At 39.1% G+C, this 13,966-nt stretch overlaps 1 protein-coding gene across 3 annotated transcripts in view; it reads left to right on the plus strand.

The window, feature by feature from the left end:
- Window positions 1–6,511: 6,511 nt before the first annotated feature.
- Window positions 6,512–13,966, plus strand: part of HIVEP2 (HIVEP zinc finger 2) — a 225,863-nt gene continuing 218,408 nt past the window's right edge. For 2 of the 3 annotated variants that reach the window (XM_063443319.1, XM_063443323.1), the window contains exon 1: window positions 6,512–7,349. The gene's annotated coding sequence lies outside the window, so the exon portion shown is untranslated. The remainder of the gene's footprint in view (window positions 7,350–13,966) is intronic. The other variant, XM_063443321.1, reaches the window with a different exon arrangement.

Genomic DNA, 13,966 nt, shown 5'->3' on the forward strand with positions numbered 1-13,966 from the left:
CCTACCTTTTAGGTGCAGGAGGGTAACTTTCCCTGGGGTCCACATCCATTTAATCTGGACGTTAAATGAATGCAGGCTATTACTGCAGATTCGCTCAGGCCAACCAAATTCCGACTGTATTTGGGTTTAGTAAATATGAGAATTACCACTGCAGTCAGAGTTCACTCGTTTTCACTGGATTTTGTCCATACAGACACCCAGTGTTTAATGAATAACCCAGTCAGTGTAGTTTGAGCACAATATATTTGGTCCAATAGCTGCATGACATTTTGTGATACATACCAGCACAGACCCATGTTCATTATGCCGATACACAGTGGCGTACCTACCACGGTCGCAGGGGTCGTAGCTGCGACCGTGCCCGTCACTTCAGGGGGCTGGCCGCAGCTGCATTCTCTGCGACCATGGGTACAGTCACTTCACTTATAAGGGGCCCATGCCACCTGAGCGTACAGCAGACCTGGTCAGGGAGATCCTGGGTTTTTGCAGAGTTTGCGCATCAGGAAGGGGATAAGGCTCATTGCCTTCACCTCTGCGCTGAGTTCCGGCTTTCTGAGCGTTGCTGCGGTTACCACGGCAAAGCTTAACTCCACGTTGGACTCACCGGGAAGAACCTTTACCCAGCAGAGGTGAAGGCAGAGACCCTCTGCAGCACCACCGGACCACCAGGGAATATGCTGCCCCCTCCCTGAATGCTGGTAGGACACAGGAAAGGGGAGCTATATTAAATTTTAAAAAAAATGAAATTACATTAGAAAATAAATATTTACAAAAAGATGCTCCCTTTTTAGCCCCCACAGCCCGATCATACCCAGCAAACACGCTCTCACACACACAATGCTTCCCTACAAACACACGCACACACTGTATCCCTATGCACACTGAATCCCTACACACACACTGCATTCCTACACACACATTGCATCCCTACACACACACACACATACACACTGAATCCCTACATACACACTGCATCCCTACACACACAATGCATCCCTACATAAACACAAACACACACACACAAAGCATCTCTACATACACACACAATGCATCCTTACATACACACACACACACAATGCATGCGTACACACACAATATGCATCCCTTACACACACAGACACACAAACACACACACAATGCATCCCTTACACACACAGAAACAGACACTACTTACTTTACAGTAGTGGGGAGAGAATGACACACATGGAGGGGGTGGGACGGAGGGAATGACACACATGGGGGGGCTGTAACGGAGGGAATGACACACATGGGGGAACTATGACGGAGGGAATGACAGACGTGTAGGCACTGGGATAGTGGGAATGACACACATGAAGGGGATGGGATGGGAGGAATGACACACATGGGGGGAGCTGGGACTGAGGCAATGACACAGATGGGGGGATGAGACACAAGGGGGGCAAAGAGCGGCTATGAGACACATGGAGGGGCTGGGGGTGTATTAGATGCTTGGGAGGGGCCCAAAGCAATTTTCACATCGGAGCCCAGTCATATCTAGTTACGCCAACCAAAATAAAAGGTTGGCACAGTAAATCTGGGAAATTGCATTGCCCTGTTGTTTGTTTAAAAAAACTTTTTGGAAGTGGTATTCAATCCCTAGTATGCTTCTTTGTAGCTTCATTAGCTTCTCAATCACTGAAAAGTCCTGGCCAAAATTACTCCCACCACAAAATCAGCCCAACCAGCCTAACCCACCCTAAGCTGTCTCTGTTTTCTTCTACAGCCATTGTATTGTCTATCCACATTTAAACCCTGGCATTTAATAAGTGGAAACTAACAGCCAAGAAGTGAACCATGTCATATAGCATCACATATGAACTGCGAGCACTCCAATCCCCTATCTTCTTTAAGTGACTTCTCCTGATGGTTAAGCTAGTCCACACTTTTTAGAAATATACGACAATCACTTTGTTGTCCTAGTTCATCTTAGACTGCTATTTCTTCAGCACTGGGTTTTTTTATGTGAGTATTGTGAGTATTCAGATCTTCCAGTATCTTGCCTCCTATTTTTTAAATTCTTCATTTAGGTTTCAGAAAGTTGACTAATTAAAATTGCCTCACATTCTTAAAACTGGATTCAGATGCATTTCCCATGACTGAATTCATTTATGTAATTCCTCTGAATTTAAAGAGGAAGACATGAGTTGTCTTCGTTATCATTCAGTTCAGACTCATAAAGCCTCCATCATATTTGTTTGTGGGCCTTGTATAACCCCTGACACTCAGTATTCAGGGTACATATATTTATGGTCCTTGTACACTGGGTCCTGCATCTTTGGCTAGCATTATTGCTTACTTTTAAATGTCCAATGCCATTTGATTTTCCACTTTAAATTTCACATCAAACCTGCTTGCCATTTTCTTCAATTCAGTTTCAGCAGTCTGAATGCAGTTTGAAAGTTTTTGTATTTGTGTTAAAGAGGCACCACATACTTTCTTTCCATTCAGGTTTATTTCAGGCATGTTTTGGCTTATAAACTGTTATTTAAGCTTTCTGAAGGAACTTAAGCAGTGTTTAATTGAGTACAGTGCATTAAACTTTAAGACACAACAGGGATTAGACCAGGACAACGGAAATAACAAGTTGCCATTTAAAACAAGAGAATCGACTAGTCATAAAATCTTGGAGAAATAAGGGTAAAAAGTATTTCAATGGTCAAATCACATTCATTATACACAATTATATGCCAGCATAAAAATTAATAGTAAGATCAGACAATATACATCAATCCAATATGACAACCCCGATTCTGGTATATGGGTAAAAGTCACTTAGTCACATTTATTATATATGATCAACATTTTTTAACATTATTTACTGGATATCTAACTCCTCATGACTATAAGATGGGGTTAAACATATGCTAGGTTATTCATTAGGAAATGTAGTATGGTGCCAAAATGCAAATATTGGTCACACTATTTAACAAGTTGCTGTCTGCTCACCGTTACCCATTGTCTGTCAGCATGCTTTTTATTTTTACAAAAAATGAGGCCGATTCTCTAAGGAGTCTTGCATTAATCAACAATGTTCTCTTCTTGTGTTTCACTTAAATTGAAATGAACTATGCAAGAGTAATATGCTATAATTCCTCTGTACTTACCTGTCATGTATTTCACTCTTGCCTCAATAAAAAGAAGAGAATAACAAACAAAATGACATACACCAACAAATGGACAAAGTAAAAATAGAGAAAATTAACAGAAATAAGCTAATATTCCCTGTACTAGCAACGTACCCGTCTTTCTATCCCAATGGACAATGGAAATCCACAAAAATGCAATTTTATCTCTCAACATGAATTCCAGTAATGTATTCCAAAACCTGGCTGGAAATGTGCAATACTACTAAATACATATGCATAGATACTTTTGATCTATTTTTAACCGGGCCAGAGTATATCTGTGAATTGTTGCAATTATTCTGAGCCTAAATTGACCTATATTTCATACATAATGCCCCAAAACCAAAAACAGCATCTAAAATAACTTGCAAACTTTAAGTGAATTACTCTTTATTGAATTTACAAAAAACAAGGCAAATGTGGGCATTTATCTAGCTCTCTCTGATACCTAATCTGATAAAGTCCAGTACTAAAGGGCACTCATCATCGGATCAGCACCAGTTATAAAAAAAATACCTCTAAACTATTTGTTTGACACACAGGAAAATAAAACATGCTTACAATGCTGTACCATTGCAGAATATTTTCCAGACACCAACAAGATTTAACCCATTGTTTTCCAGACACGGTTAACCTCATAGGACTTAGTTAAAGGCAACAAGCATGACCCTTATAATGCTCTAATCAATCATTCCACCTTTAAGGACCACTATAGGCACCCAGACCACTTCAGCTTAATGAAGTGGTCTGGGTGCCTGGTCCAGCTAGGGTTAACCCTTTTTTTTTATAAACATAGCAGTTTCAGAGAAACTGATATGTTTATACTGAGGGTTAATCCAGCCTCCAGAGCCTCTAGTGGCTGTCTCATTGATCACAAGGGAAGATCTCAGAAAAGGAGGAAAGTGAGGAAACTTTAATGTGCTGGATAACTGGTGAGTATTTGAAACAGATAAAGGAATGGAGTCAAATTTAGGATTACTCCATCCACCATTACCACTTCAGATTTGAAGTGGTCATGGTAGTAGTAGTCTGTGTGTGCAGCGTTTCTGCTTGGACCACTGCCCATACAGAATTTGCACATGTTCACTAAGGGCCATAGTGCCTGCAGTAGGTTCCCCCTCCTCTACTCCCTCTTTCCCTCAGCTGAGAACACGCACATTATTATTATTTTATTATTTATGTAGCGCCAGCGCTGTACAATGCATAAGCGCTCTGAGCCAGCGAAATGGCCCAATCACAGACTGTATGAGAAGTCTGTGATTGGCCTGCGAGATGCCCCTGCTAATGTCAGACAGAGGAAGGAGATTGACGCTGGGAGCATCAACTGGCGCTGGATTACAGGTAAGTTCAAACTCTTTTTTTTTTTCTCAAAAGGGGGGTGACCTATTAGCTATTCTAAGCCCAAAAAGTGAAGTGTCAAAAAGAGTTGGAGAAGCCCTTTTAAAAAATATATACTATTTTATCCTTGCAGTGTTCATTTAATTTCTATTTTCACTGGTAATTGAAGTATATAGATCAGGGCAGATGCTTCATGAAGATGTACATTGCCATGGAAAGCAGCAGTTTTTCTTAGCAGTTGGTATAGATGATATATGACTGCCATGGCAACATGCATCGGCATTAAGCATCACCTGCTTCAATAGGGACTATTAAATATTATCAAATTCACTAATGTGCATGACACACTGCTAAAATGATTTACATGTACAACATGAAGTTTATGCAAAGAAATATAATATGCAGATTGCTCCCAGAAAGATATAATTAGGATTGCCACATCCACTCATGTAGGCTTTTGGGCAGTATATGAGTACTGTTGGGGGTTACTATTAATTTGGGTTGGTCAATGGCATGTCCACCGCCCTATTTTATGACTAGGCCCCCCTCTTATCATATACATTAGGGCCGCTCTTGTAGCAAATGAACTCTACATGTTGGATAAAAGCACTTTATATATAGCCCAAGAAAACTGGCTGATGTGGCAACCCTATATAATAATCAGCTCACAGTTACAGTACTAGAATTTCATGTAACCATTTGTGGGAAGCCTATATAAAATACACACCTCAGAGCTGCTTTCAACATTAATATGGTGGATTCTTCATATGCATCCTTATATCAAGGAATGATGATCTGGAAAGCTTAGTAGCCCAACACAAATAAGCTATATAATTCTCACACTAATGACCTGCAGGTTCACACACACTGTGCATATCCCAGCTATAGAGACACATAGATACAGATCCATAGATCCCCTGTGTGGCTCCCAGAGGTAGATGATGCATTTGGCAGTCACGCACAGGCACACTGAATGGAGGTCACACAGGTAAACATGGTTACACGCAGAGCAGGCACACACACACACACAGAGCCACATGTGCCATGATGCAGTCACACTGGCTGTGTTGCTATGTGCTCTCAGCTCCGGTTCCTCCTCTCTCAGGGACGCGCTGGGGGATCCGATGACGTCACTGACTCTCTCTCACTCTCTCTCTCTTCCTCCTTGTAACTCCTGTTCTAGGAAGCGCTGCCAGGAATAACCCTGTCTGTCTGCAGAGCTCAGCAAGGCTTCCTCAACTGCAGCCTGCCTGAGCCTCCAGTGCCACAACCCCCTTCTACCCTCACACACCAGGAACAGCCTCCAGCTCTCTCTCTCTCTCTCTCTCCCCGGCTGCTCTTCAATAGGATTATTTTTAGACTATACACACACACTGCACACTGTCAGCGAGCGGATAGCATGACTGTAAGCAGCCTGGGAGCCCACCGTCTCTAATGATAACAAGGTCTGTCTGTCAGCACAGCTCCACAGAGGACTTCACAGGTGATCATCCACTGCAGGGAGGGCAGAGCCAGGGGAGGGGGGTCTGACAGCAAGCCTGCAGGAGGGCTATGCACATCCCCCTTTACAGTAACTGTATCTAGCCATACATTGATATATATATAGATCTGCACCTTCCCCTTTAAATCTACAACATCTAGCCATACATTAATATACACAGATCTGCACCTTCCCCTTTAAATCTACCATATCTAGTCATACATTAATATACACAGATCTGCACCTTCCCCTTTACAGTCACTGTATCTAGCCATACATTGATATATACAGATCTGCTTCCTGCACCTGCTCTTACACGCCCACCACTGGCCCTTTCATGTTTTCCAAGATTGGCATTAGGTGCCTCTCCATAAAGTAACCCTCCTCCCCCCTTCCAAACCCCAGGTATACCCCCATTAAGGCAGAGAGCCTTCCCTTCAATTCAGCTCTGCTACATGCAAGACTTTTTCTGCTACTGGTTTACCTGTCCCTCTGCTTACTGCAAGCTCCACCATCATATACATTCATTCACATATAGATAGAAAATAGCAATTTTCTCTCATGTATATTCTGCATTAGGGATTCCCTCTCTAGATCACTTGACTCCTCCTCTAAATATCAATCACTATTAATGAAGAATAGTGTGTCCGGAATAAACAAACCCTGATACAGTATTCAGGACAAGATGTCTCTGCATGTATACATTCATCGAACATTGTGATATCTCATTGCTGCACCAGGGATCCCCCTGAAAACACCACCCCTTTTCATCAGCACCAGCTCTCTCCTCCTCCTCCTGTGAACTCTCCCTTACCCTCTCTCTCTCTCTCTTACTGCTTGCCCCTGATCAGCACACACACATCATGCTCACACATAGATCATGCTCACACTGACAACCTGCTCCCTCCCTCCTGCTGCTGCTAGCTTTGCTGATCCCCCGGCGTTCTGAGGAAGAAGATCCCCTCTCAGCAGTGTTCCACTAATGATCTGCTCACCCACAGACCAGCGCTCTACATACTGTGGATCCCCAGAGCATTTCTCACACTGTCACTGACTGCAGATCAGCTTGGAAAGGACACTGATCAAGAACAACTTGTTACACTTTTTTGTATATATTGTTATTGGGCTCAATTTCTTTTGGAAGGAAGAAAAACAGGAAGGATCATACAGAGGAAGAAGTGCAGAGGATCTGTTTGATTTTTTTTTTTTATTATTCTTTTTAAAATCTTATTGTTTTCGGATTGATTTTGGTGTTGGACTGTGAGAGAGAGCTTTAGATCCGGTGAGTCATTGCAGCCTCCTCTTACCTCCATTTGCATGTGAAGGTCTGATCGGATTTAACCCTTTTGCTTCTCCGTTGAACGTTCCTGTAATACTGTTTAAAGGTACTGTCCTTCTGATATGACAGATAATAACGGGGGGCGGGTAGAGTGGGTATGTGAACCCCAACTAATGCACCACTTGAAAAAATATATACATATAAAAAAAAAAGCTAAACAGTCCACATATACTTATTGAGAAATCCTATCTCTGATCCATAATGCAGCATTATTTGAAATGCATTCATGCCTTTTGCTCACGACATTACAACAGCAGGGGTTTATTCACTAAACGATGAGTTGTCATCGTTGGAAAAAAACAAACACGTTTGATCTATATAATGCAAAATAGTCAATATGAAAATATAGCTGAACTCAGCTATTAGATACCTTAGTCCTACAATTAGGTGATGGATGAGCATCAAATAACCGTATACTAAACAAACACTACACTATAACTATAATTTGTTATACAATGTTTATATTGCTAGCATATCATAATCTCGTATATGATCAAACTGGTATAAGGCAGCCTTTTTTTAAATAAGTGAATAGGTAGAATTTAAAATTAAATGTAAGATCTCAGGCGACATTAAAATTATGGTATGTTTTTGTTAAACATACATTTGATTTATTGTATTTAGTGTAAGTGTAACTACTCTGATCCTAGTGTCATTATTGAGCCACTTGGATATTAATCTGTTTTGTTATGGGGGTTTAATAGATTATTGGTTTTTTTAGTTCTTAGCAATATCTTTTATGACATTACAGACAACCTTTGCCAGTTCTGTACCTCAAGTGTGATGTTTGTGCTGGTACTATGTAAGTTTGAGTGTTAGCCTGTGTGCAGGGTTTGTCCAGCTCCTATCTGCAGAGAGCTGGAGGGCATCAGGGGAGAGTAGACTGTAATATGGGAGGGAGGTGTTTTCATTTGGAGCTTCTGGTATCATTTTAGGCAGTGATTGTGCAATCCACTTCAGTGTGGCATTTCAAGAGATCATGGGTTTATCTGCTAAACAGTGAGCCATTGTGAATGGAAAATTAGGTTAAAAAAAAGAAATACATAAAATGAAGCCATATAGACAAGTTGTCAATGGAGCAGTGTTGGCCACCATTTAAAGCTCATTTATCAAGGCCTATTTTTATTTTATTTTAATCAGTTTCCACGTCACAGTATAGTAAATAAAGCCCAGGTGTTTTGTTTGTGCAAGGGATTTTCAGGGCATTGTTGCATTGGAGCTTTTTTCACTTACCCTGCCAATGAATCATCTCGTCAGTTAGTGCCCCCTCCCATAAAATGATTTTCTTAAAACATTTTTTAGAAAACAGCTTATTTTCAGTTCTCGTTTTGTAAACATGGCCTCATAATTAAAATCTTTCCAGGAGCGATCTGTTTGTATTATGGTAGTATCCTAATAACCTCTAACCACTGTGAACTCTGACAGGAGAGCCTCCCATTGGTACCTGTCAGTGTCACCTTGAATCAAACTGTGCATGTAAGGCAATGGTAACATATACACACATATTGATGTAAAAATACTGTATCCCAATATTTTTTGCAGTATGTACATTTCAAAGTCAAATCAATGTTTGGACAATTTGGTTATATATATATTATATGCTGCCATCTAAATATCTGGGGCAAATTAAAAGTCTCTTTTAACCTCCCCCATGGATAAGCATTTCACAACTAACACAGATAAAACTTAAACACCCCCTGTGTTTAAATTTTGTCTGTGTTAGTTGTGAAATGTGGGGAATACCCACCCTGTAAATGTATGCAGATTAGGGAAGGTTTGCGTAATATGCAGAGGAATTTGCATGGCTGCTAATGACAGCTAGGGAGACAGAGAGGGGCAAAGATCAGCAACTGCCTGAGCACAGTCTATTTAAGGCTTTCTAGTCACCCTTGGTACTAGCAGGGAAGGCATGGTGAATCTTCAGTTTTACATGTGTTGGTTTAAAAAACTCTCTCTCTCTCTCTCTCTCTCTCTCTCTCTCTCTCTCTCTCTCTCGGCTCTGCTAGATGTTATTAGCTAGAATAGGGTTCATGAACACGAGAAGGGGTTTATTCACTTAACCCTTCATTGTGGACAAGTGAGAAGATAATTAGGCCAAGCAGCTAAATTAGAGAATATCACTAGGGTGACTATTTAGTGAAAACACCCTGAATCTCACAAATAATCCCCTTTGTGTCCCCTGATATTTTGTAAACATATACAGTACTAATGTATTGGTAAGCTCGTGTATATCATTATGGCTGTATCTGTTTCTCTCTATTTCTGCTCAATACCTTAGCTACTATGTAATAATAGCATTATGGAGTATGTTATCACACTTTGCATACAGATGCACAGCTGCACAGATATATAGTCATATCATTTTAGATTATGCTTTGTATGTGCATCAAGACAGTCCCAGTATATGTATGTCTAGTTTGACATGTGCCATATAAAAGTATCTGCGTGCCCATTTCACATTGTGTACAGTATGTTTTTCTTATTGTATTTTTTAAGAATCCTTTAGTATAGATCTGTATATTTTCTTTTGCTGTACATTTCTATTACTTAACAGACGATCTTGGTAACATAATAACAATGTGAATGATATATAAAGTGGTTCTAAATGATACTTATATCACCCTATAATCTATGTAGAGCTTCCTCTGCTGCATTCTACCTAGTCTCCCTGTGTAAATATTCACTGTCTATGTGTTTGCCTGTGTGTTCTCAGGAGTGGGCGGAACGTTGGCCCGTTCCGGGAATGTTCCATGACGTGTAATAGTCACAGGAAGGGGGTTAACAAGGGGCTCTGCCTGCCATCAAGCCAGATGTTCTCCCTCTCATTCTCTCTCTTCTGTATTTGCAAAACATTGCCCTGCGGGTAGAAAATTAAACTCGCTTTCTGTCTGGATTTCGTTTTAATCACACATACTGTATATCAAGTAATAGAGATAGTGCAGGCATACAGCTATCTAGCTAGCACAGAGCTTGTTAGGCTTGTGTCCCAGAGGGATTTCCCATTTGAGGACAACACTCCTGTATCTTTGCTTGCTCAGGGGTTCACATTATGTGAAGATCAGAATATGTTAAAAAAAAAAAAAAAACTACTTGTCTGTCTCGTCCTTCACCAACATATTTTTCCTATGTTTAGCATAGGGAATTAAAGGGACACTGCACTGCTCAAATAAAAAAATAAAATATATAATTTATTTAGTAGCTATATTCCCCTATTTAAACATGCATGTATTGAATTATGCTTTTTCTTAGTAGGTTTATATGTAAAACAGCCTGTGTACGCTGTAGATCTGCTATCTGCAGCCATTGCAAACTCTCGCCTTCTTCTACAGCCCAGACTTTCTGTGGCTGTCCACTCACAGACTCATCAATACAGCTCAATGAGAAGTCTTTGCAATGCAGGTGCTCTGTGCAATTGTTGCCTATTGTGTTTAGCTCCACTGAGCTACCCAAACCAGGAGGTACCGGAAGGGATGTTTGATTGATGGAAGGGATGTTTGATTGACGGCCAGAAGGTGTAACAAAGTTAATTTATAAAAGTGCTAACTTTTTTAAAAATGAAAATGAAAACACTCATAAAACACTTAAAAAGGCTAAAGTGCTTTAGATATTTGGAGTATTCCTGGAGTATTTACTTTCATTTTGTATTTCTTCTAAAACAAAAGCCCCACTTATTTGCACAGCTATTTTGCAGTGTGATTTAGGTTGTCACTATCGCTGTGAAAGACTACTAAATATTTGTCATTCCCTATACTATTCAAGGCAAAATTGATGATTGGAAAATAAAATTACATTGAATGCAAAATCTTAAAACTACCTAGTCACAGTTAGCTATCGTAGCAAATATACAATCTATTTAGTAAATGAATGCCACAGACAGCCATTTTCACATTTAGTAAGCAAAATATGCATTAAATGTACACACACCTTAAATACTGTGGGAAATGTGACAATCATTTGGAGTGAGAATCAAGTATGTATAACAGTACTTATTTAATTTTCGTACTGCACTAAAATGGCACTGTACAGTGTTAGGGCTGATATGCTGAATCCCCCCTGCATTTGAAAATTTAGAGATTGAACTATTTAATTACATTTAAATTAAGCTAACCCAGCAGTCATTCAGAATTATAATACTAATGTGTATTTGTTGATTACAAAGGGGAGTCTATTCACTAAACAGCACGTTGTGAGGCGTTAATAAAAAATTAAGTTTGGTTTTGTATTTCCCACCGCAGGTTGCGATAGAAAGCAAAATGTTGTCTATTAGCTTTAAATAAGTATATTACCATAAATAAAAATTTTATTTTTTTTCAAATATGTTCTTTTACTTTTCTAAATTACTGCTTAGTTTTTAAAAATTTACAAAAAGGCATAAAACATAGCAGCAGTATTTTAGCGCCATGACAGTCTCCTCACTGAAGCCCAATCCTCCTTTGGTGCATGCATGCCGGTTGCTGAAATCTTCCAATCTACAGAGAAGCATTGGAGACGCAATGTGTTGTTCCTTTAAGCATCTTTAAAAGTCGGGTTGGTCTTACTAAAATGTATGCAAAAGCCAGCTTTGTGAAATGCAAGTTTCTCAAAAATTGTGTATGCCTTGTTTGCAAACTACACATTGAATTGTGCACAAACTCAATAACTAGATTGTAAAATAAGCAGGATCCTCATCAACATATGGTCCCTCTAACATTATGCAAGTGTCTCCTTTCTTGTTAAATTTCCCCTTTTATATTATGCTATTGTAAAACACTGCAGAATAAGTTGCCGCTATATAAATGACGGTGAAAAAAAACTAAAATGAGCCCTCACATGTGATAAGCACTTAGTGTAAAGCAAAGATACCCAAAAGGTAGATTCCTAGATGTTGTAGAAATACAACTTCCATGATCCTTTGCATTCCTTTAAAATGCATTTAGAATCACAAAGCATCATGGGAGCTGTAGTTTTTTTTTTAAAAAAAATTGGGGATCTACCTTTTGGGAACCCCTGGTGTATAGTCTGAAATGGTGTACATTCCCATCTAGTGTATAATTACATAGTGTGAACACATCTGTGTAATAAAAATTACACAGTGATGAACTAGTATTTGATATTTACCTGACTGTGTACACTGCAGGTTAACACAGTCACATTGTACCTTTTTTCATGTGTGAATGTATCTATACTTTAACTAGTCAGTTCTGGACTAGATGTGGAAGCCTCATTAGATTCATATTGCTATTTTTTGTTTGGTATTACTGGTTATGTTATAGAAAATATATTGCTTAAAAGATAGCACCAGTAGACTGTAAAATGAAATTAACATACATACCATATGAAAAATAATTGATACCAGTAATTAATGTGTTCTGTTTTTTTTATATTGGTTGCTTCATTGAATAATTCGACTTAATCTCTTGGAGCATTCTGCCCAAAAATTCTTCATTACCACTTATTATGCTGCTTGCCTCCATAGAAACCATCAGAAAACAACCAATTGTCACACTTTCTGTCATGTATGTGTCAACATGATGCTTCTTCTGATAAAAGTACTGATGCCAGATGCTGTCCCATGGCATCTATTTATATGTCCCCTGGTCAGCATCAATCTGACATTGCATGCTCCACTGTATCAATTCCCACTTGGTAAATCACACATCCGTGTTGCTGTAAAAATAACGACATTTGTGATATTTAGGCCTATTTCTTATATAGTTTTGGCTGCCTTTGTGTAATGAGTTTATGGGTTTACTCTGTTTTTATCTTTGTGGTACGCCCCAACACCTTGTATTTATGACCTGGCCAGTTGAACATTGACAAGTGTTTCTGGTGCCTAGATTTTTATCACTCCCATTTAGGTACTTTGTCTCGCCATCACCTTTTAAGTTATTTCAAGTTTGTCCATTCTAAATACCTTTTAATATATCATTCTCTCCCTTACTTACTTTTTATCTCTCCTGGTTGGTATTTTAGCCTGTATTGTCCCAGCTGTGAGCCAATAGTTTCTTTTTTACTTCCTTAACATCTAGGTTGTTGTTTTTTTTGTTGTTGTTAGGATTCAGTCTGTTCATCCAACATTTATTGAGCTAATAGATAACATCTGCGGTCTAATAATAAACTGTTTATATGGACCAATTTTTCATTTTAATTTGTCATACTTTTGAAAAACAGGACAGTAGTTCCAATTCATCAAAGATAGCCAACTGGTACCATATATACCTAGTATTTTTTTTTTTTTTAGATGCCATATACATATTACTGTAGCTAATAATCGTTCACCATAGAGTACCGTAGCTAATAAATGCTCTAACAATACTTTTCTGTGCAGTGTATAGTTATTGAGAAATGTGTTGAATATTCAGCTGAAGAGAAACCTATTTTTATTTGCCACATTACCATGCTGTTTTGCATTATTTAGCATTAAAACATCAAACAAACCTTTAGTTATTCATTACATTGTATTTTATTAATTTTTAAACCATGCTTTGAATAAGTCCATTGTCAGACTGCTTGGACACCATTTCATGTAGGCCCCTGCAGCACAAATAAAACATTTTGTTCCAGCAGTAGTGTTTTTCTTTTACTTGCATGCTTATGTACACGTCATATTCATGGAATCTCATGCTTCAATGCTGATTAAAACTCTCTGCTGTAAGGTAAGGGCTTTCCTCACATATTTGAATT

This window comes from Pelobates fuscus, chromosome 2, assembly GCF_036172605.1.
Source record: "Pelobates fuscus isolate aPelFus1 chromosome 2, aPelFus1.pri, whole genome shotgun sequence".
NCBI lineage: Eukaryota > Metazoa > Chordata > Amphibia > Anura > Pelobatidae > Pelobates > Pelobates fuscus.